The sequence below is a fragment of the Physeter macrocephalus genome, chromosome 9 (genome assembly GCF_002837175.3).
Source record: "Physeter macrocephalus isolate SW-GA chromosome 9, ASM283717v5, whole genome shotgun sequence".
NCBI classification, from domain to species: Eukaryota; Metazoa; Chordata; class Mammalia; order Artiodactyla; family Physeteridae; genus Physeter; species Physeter macrocephalus.
Window position 1 is genome coordinate 63,141,945 of NC_041222.1, and position 6,037 is coordinate 63,147,981.

Here is a 6,037-nt window from a genome sequence, read left to right on the forward strand (position 1 = left end):
TTTTTTAAGGAACTTCCATACTGTTCTCCATAGTGGCTGTATCAATTTACATTCCCACCAACAGTGCAAGAGGGTTCCCTTTTCTCCACACCCTCTCCAGCATTTATTGTAGGTTTTTTGATGATGGCCATTCTGACCAGTGTGAAGTGATACTTCATTGTAGTTTTGATTTGTATTTCTCTAATAATTAGTGATGCTGAGCATCATGTGCTCTTTGGCCGTCTGCATATCTTCTTTGGAGAAATATCTATTTAGATATTCTGCCCATTTTTTTAAAGCTTTTTTAAAATATAAATTTATTTAATTAATTTATTTTTTGGCTGTGTTGGGTCTTTGTTGCTGTGCGCTGGCTTTCTCTAGTTGCAGTGAGCGGGGGCTGTTCTTCGTTGTGGTGCGTGGGCTTCTCATTGCAGTGGTTTCTCTTGTTGTGGAGCATGGGATCTAGGCGCACAGGCTTCCGTAGTTGTGGCACGCAGGCTCAGTAGTTGTGGCTCACGGGCTTAGTTGCTCCGCGACATGTGGGATCTTCCAGGACCAGGGATTGAACCCATGTCCCCTGCTTTGGCAGGCACATTCTTAGCCACTGCACCACCAGGGAAGTTCCTTCCACCCATTTTTTGATTGGGTTGTTTGTTTTTTTGATATTGAGCTGCATGAGCTGTTTGTATATTTTGGAGATTAATCCCTTGTCAGTTGCCTCGTTCGCAAATATTTTCTCCAATTCTGAGGGTGGTCTTTTCATTTCGTTTATGATTTCCTTTGCTGTGTAAAAGCTTTTAAGTTTAATTAGGTCCCATTTGTTTATTTCTGTTTTTATTTCCATTTTTCTAGGAGGTGGGTCAAAAAGGATCTTGCTGTGATTTATGTCAAAGAGTGGTCTGCCTGTATTTTCTTCTAAGAGTTTTATAGTGTCCAGTCTTACACTTAGGTCTCTATAGCTTTTCATGGTCTTTTGTGTTTCCATTTAAATTGTAAAATTTTTTGTTCTAACTCTGTGATAAATGCCATTGGTAATTTGTTAGGGATTGCATTGAACCTGTAGATTGCTTTGGGTAGTATAGTCATTATCACAATATTGATTCTTCCAAACCAAGAACATGGTATCAATACATATCTCCATCTGTTTGTGTCATCTTTATTTATTTATTTATTTATTTATTTATTTATTTATTTATTTATTTATTTATTTATTTATTTATTTATTTATTTATTTATTTATTTATTTATTTATTTATTTATTTATTTATTTATTTATTTATTTATTTATTTATTTATTTATTTATTTATTTATTTATTTATTTATTTATTTATTTATTTATTTATTTATTTATTTATTTATTTATTTATTTATTTATTTATTTATTTATTTATTTATTTATTTATTTATTTATTTATTTATTTATTTATTTATTTATTTATTTTTGGCTGCATTGGGTCTTTGTTGCTGCACGCAGGTTTTTTGTAGTTGTGGCGAGCAGGGGCTACTCTTCAGTGCATTGTGTGGGCTTCTCATTGCGGTGGCTTCTCTCACTGCAGAGCACGGGCTCTAGGCACACGGGCTTCAGTTGTTGTGGCATGCGGGCTCAGTAGTTGTGGTGCATGGGCTTAGTTGCTCCACGGCATGTGGGATCTTCCCAGAACAGGGCTGGAACCCATGTCCCCTGCATTGGTAGGCAGATTCTTAAGTAGTGCACCACCAGGGAAGTCCTGTTTGTGTCATCTTTGATTTCTTTCATCAGTGTCTTATAGTTTTCTGAGTACAAATCTTCTGCCTCCTTAGGTAGGTTTATTCCTAGGTGTTTTATTGTTTTTGATCTGAAGGTAAATGGGATTGTTTTCTTGATTTCTCTTTCTGATCTTTCATTGTTAGTGTATAGGAATGCAAGAGATTTCTGTGTATTAAGTTTGTATTCTGCAACTTTACCAAATTCATTGATGAGCTCTAGTAGTTTTCTAGTAGCATCTTTAGGATTTTCTCGGTATAGTATCATGTCATCTGCAAACAGTGACAGTTTTACTTCTTTTCCAATTTGGATTCCTTTTATTTCTTTTTCTTCTCTGATTGCTGTGGCTAGGACTTCCAAGGTTTTGTTGAATAATAGTGCTGTGAGTGGACATCCTTGTCTTGTTCCTGATCTTCGAGGAAATGCTTTCAGTTTTTCACCATTGAGAATGATGTTTGCTGTGGGTTTGTTGTATATGGTCTTTATTATGTTGAGGCAGGTTCCTTCTATGCCCACTTTCTGGAGAGTTTTCTTCATAAATGGGTGTTGAATTTTGTCAAAAGATTTTTCTGTATCTATTGAGATGATCATATGGTTTTTATTCTTCAGTTTGTTGATGTGGTGTATCACACTGATTGATAAGCTATTGAGTTTTAATTTAACTTTACAACTAAGTTTTCAGAGTGACTTTTAATTACTGTATTTACTTATATAAGCAGGAATGTAGCAAAGTACATATTCAAATAAAATTTATAAACTTTATAGTACTACCAAGGTATAGATATACTTAAAAATCATTCAAAACTGCTCAAAATCATTGAAACTTTTAAATTATTTTCTTAATATTTATTTTTAGGTACTTAGCTTTTAATTTTGCTTCATATCATAATTTTTTTCAGAAAATAATTTTTAATTTCACTGCTGCTAGATACTCATCTAGATATTGTAAACATTTTTTTCTGTTAAGCACTTGCCATAATTATGGATGTGTTGAACAACTTCAGTAGAATTAAATGATAAAATATAACCTTTTTTGTATTTAATATACAAATACAATTTTCTATTTGTATTTAATTCCCATAGCACAAATCATACTGAGACTCAAACATAAGCAACATCCACAAGACAGCCAATGGGAGCTCAGAAGTAAGTAAAGGCCACGTCTCACAATATTACTTTGAGATCAAGCAAATGATGGAGAGAAAGTCCTCCAATGAGCCATCAAGTCACCATAGTGTGGAGCACTGATCGTGTATGCAGTTTGTTTATCCTCCATGAACTCAGTGCCAATGCTTCTTGAATGTATGATACACAAGAAAACCCAAAGACAAAAATGAATACTAAGGAATAAGATTTTGTTGTATAGGGTTAAGCTTTGGAGTGCCACAGCATTGTAATAGCAAAATTTGTCATACTCCTAAAAACTAATGTTTGCACCCATGGAAGCAGTTATCATCCCCAATGAGAATGCATGATTTAGCAGTCATCATCAATTTGAATCTTTCTCTCCATTTTTGCATTAAATTTCAAATTTCCTTAAGGACTTTCAGAGGTGCCAATCCAAGTCTATCCTTTTCAAACAAAAGGAAACCATCTTCATAATTAATTTAGAACTGAATAAATATTGATTATGTTGTGGAAAGAATTAACTTTCAGCTCCAATCTTTAATACTTTTTATTTTGCAGTGGAAGTTATGTTGCTTCAGCCCTCTACATTCCCATCTTCAAACAATAGGTATGTGACTATCTTTGGCAAATCAGCTCTGTAGTAACTGGACTCTGTCTTATTCTCTGTGGTATCACCGGCACCAGGCCCAGTGTAATCACTCAACAAGTAATTTTAACTAAAGCAATTTCTTAGATTTTCTCCTCCTACTGGAAGGCATTTGCAAATGACCAAGGTATTTTGCTTCATCAGGGCCATATTTGCTGGGATTATAATCGAAATGACTAATATTTCCACTCTTCCCTTACTGGTATCAGTCATGCCTACTGAGTTTATTGCTAAAACCACTAGGATTATGTTTCCTTTAAGGTGCATATGGCTCTGGGGATTCAAGTTGCAGCACAATTTTCAGCCTTTGCCTGGCATTGTATTAAACTCATGAGGATGGCCTCATCTCTAATTTGCCCTCTACTAGGTTATAATAGAAAAGAACTAGCCTGGTGTCATATACAGAGCCACCTATGTGAACTCATACTCTCCCTGAATCTCACAGCTCACAGTAACCAGACACATATTACTCCTTAGTGGATCTTCATTGATGTGGCAATTACTACATTTCTTCTGAGAATCTTTGGAGACTCTTCACAAAGAATGATGAATGATTTGTTGCATCCTGTATCTTCGTTCTGTTCCATGGGAGAGTGGGCTCCTTTCAGTCTGATTTCCAAAATTTGGCCAGTAATAATTAAAGCATGACTTCAGGTCCAAAACCATGAGTTTGGATTCTGAGTCCTTGGTCTGCTCTTTTTTCCTGCTAACCTGCCCTTTCATCTTTATTTACTCAGCATGAATATATTCTTATTTCTAAATGACAGGCGTGTAGCCTTTAAAGACCTTTATGTTCTTAAGGTTTGGTACCCCACAAGATTCATTAAAGTCCTAATCCCCAAAGTGATGGTGTTAGGTGGTGGGCCCTTTGGGAGGTGATTAGGTCATGAAGATGGAGGCCTCACAATTGGAATTAGTGCATTTTTAAAAGAGGTCTCAGATAAATCCCCCAGTCTCTGCCAAGGAGAAGTGGACAGTGTGTGACCTGGAAACAGGTTTTCAGCAGAACTGGACTACACTGACACCCAGATCTTGGATTTCCAGACTCTGGAACTGTGAGTAATTTCTGCTCTTTATAAACTACCCAGTCTATGCTATTTTGTTGAAGATGCCCAAATAGCAAGACATGTCCTGACCTGTTGTATCCTCAGAATACCTTCCAGGAGTGTGTAAAATACCTAAAGGGAGAGACACCATCTTACCCAACCGCGTTTCCTAGACAGCTAGTCCAGTCCCTATCATTTCAGGAGCTCAATCATATATTTGATAGATATATTTGATAGATATGATGTGAGAGGACAATAATCTACAGATACTTTAAAATTCTTTGTGGTTCTACAAGGGAAGTTACAATGGAATATTGTGTGAGGTATTTTTTAAAAGACTTTGCAGCACTATCTTCTTCAAGTTCGCATTTTCAGTATTTAGAAGATAAGAATGAGAATCACGGGCCTGGACATAAATGGAAGACCCACTCTCCACTTTTAGTTCAGTCATCCTCAAGTACTTGCAAGGAGCTACGTGGCCCTACTTTTCTTGTCTCCCTCAGGCAAAAAGGAAACAACTTGTGTCTACACTTGTAGATATTTTCCTTGTTAGTCTATGCCTTTGGGAATCAACTTGAATGCTTCTTTCAAAGAGTCAATCACGCTGTGAACTCTAATGAGTGACATCCATGTCATCATACCTAAGTTGAAATTGTGGAATCAGACCCCAAGTCAAATTTTTTTTATAATGTGAGTGTAAGCAAGAACATTGTTTTGGTTTCTTTTCTTTAGAATGTCATTAGTACCAATAGTATAAAAATGAAAAGTAGTCTTATTCATTGAACTTATCCCCTTTTCCATTAGTCACCCAATAACTTCCCAACTTTTTTGCAGTTAGATTCCCATGATAATAAATTCAGGCCAACTAATGTGAGCAGAGGTGATATTGCCCTATACTGTCTTGGCCCTTGAAAACATCCCATGTAATCCCCATACTTTTTCCTTTACCACTGAGTGGAATAGACTCAAACACCACAAATCGGAAATCACACGTTGAATAGAGCAACGCCACACAATGGAGGGCACCCATGTCCCTACATCACTGTTTAGCGGAAGCCAACTAGAAAATTCATCTGATTAGGAATGCCTGCGTTTTTCTCTTAAGGATGGAAAGATTAATTTCTATTATGACCCAATTACTGACATTTCTGTTTCTCTGTTACAGCAGCTAGCACGAAATTAACTGACAAATGTCTTGAACAGCATACTATGCTAACAACCTTTCCATTTAAAAATAAACGTCATAGTTGGGAATCCAAATACCCTCCAAGAAGTTAAACAGATTTTAGAAACACGTTGTAAAATTACTTGTTTAAGAAAATAGATTGTGTTCTTCTTTGTAAATATATTTTTGTAAACTCGTGATACTTCAGATATTTTTCAGCATGTGCAGAAATATGAGTGGACATACCTTTAGAGGACTAAACAAACTCATTTGATTAGAAGTGTCACAGGTGTACCTTCTTTATTTGTTGACAGTAATTGGAGAATTA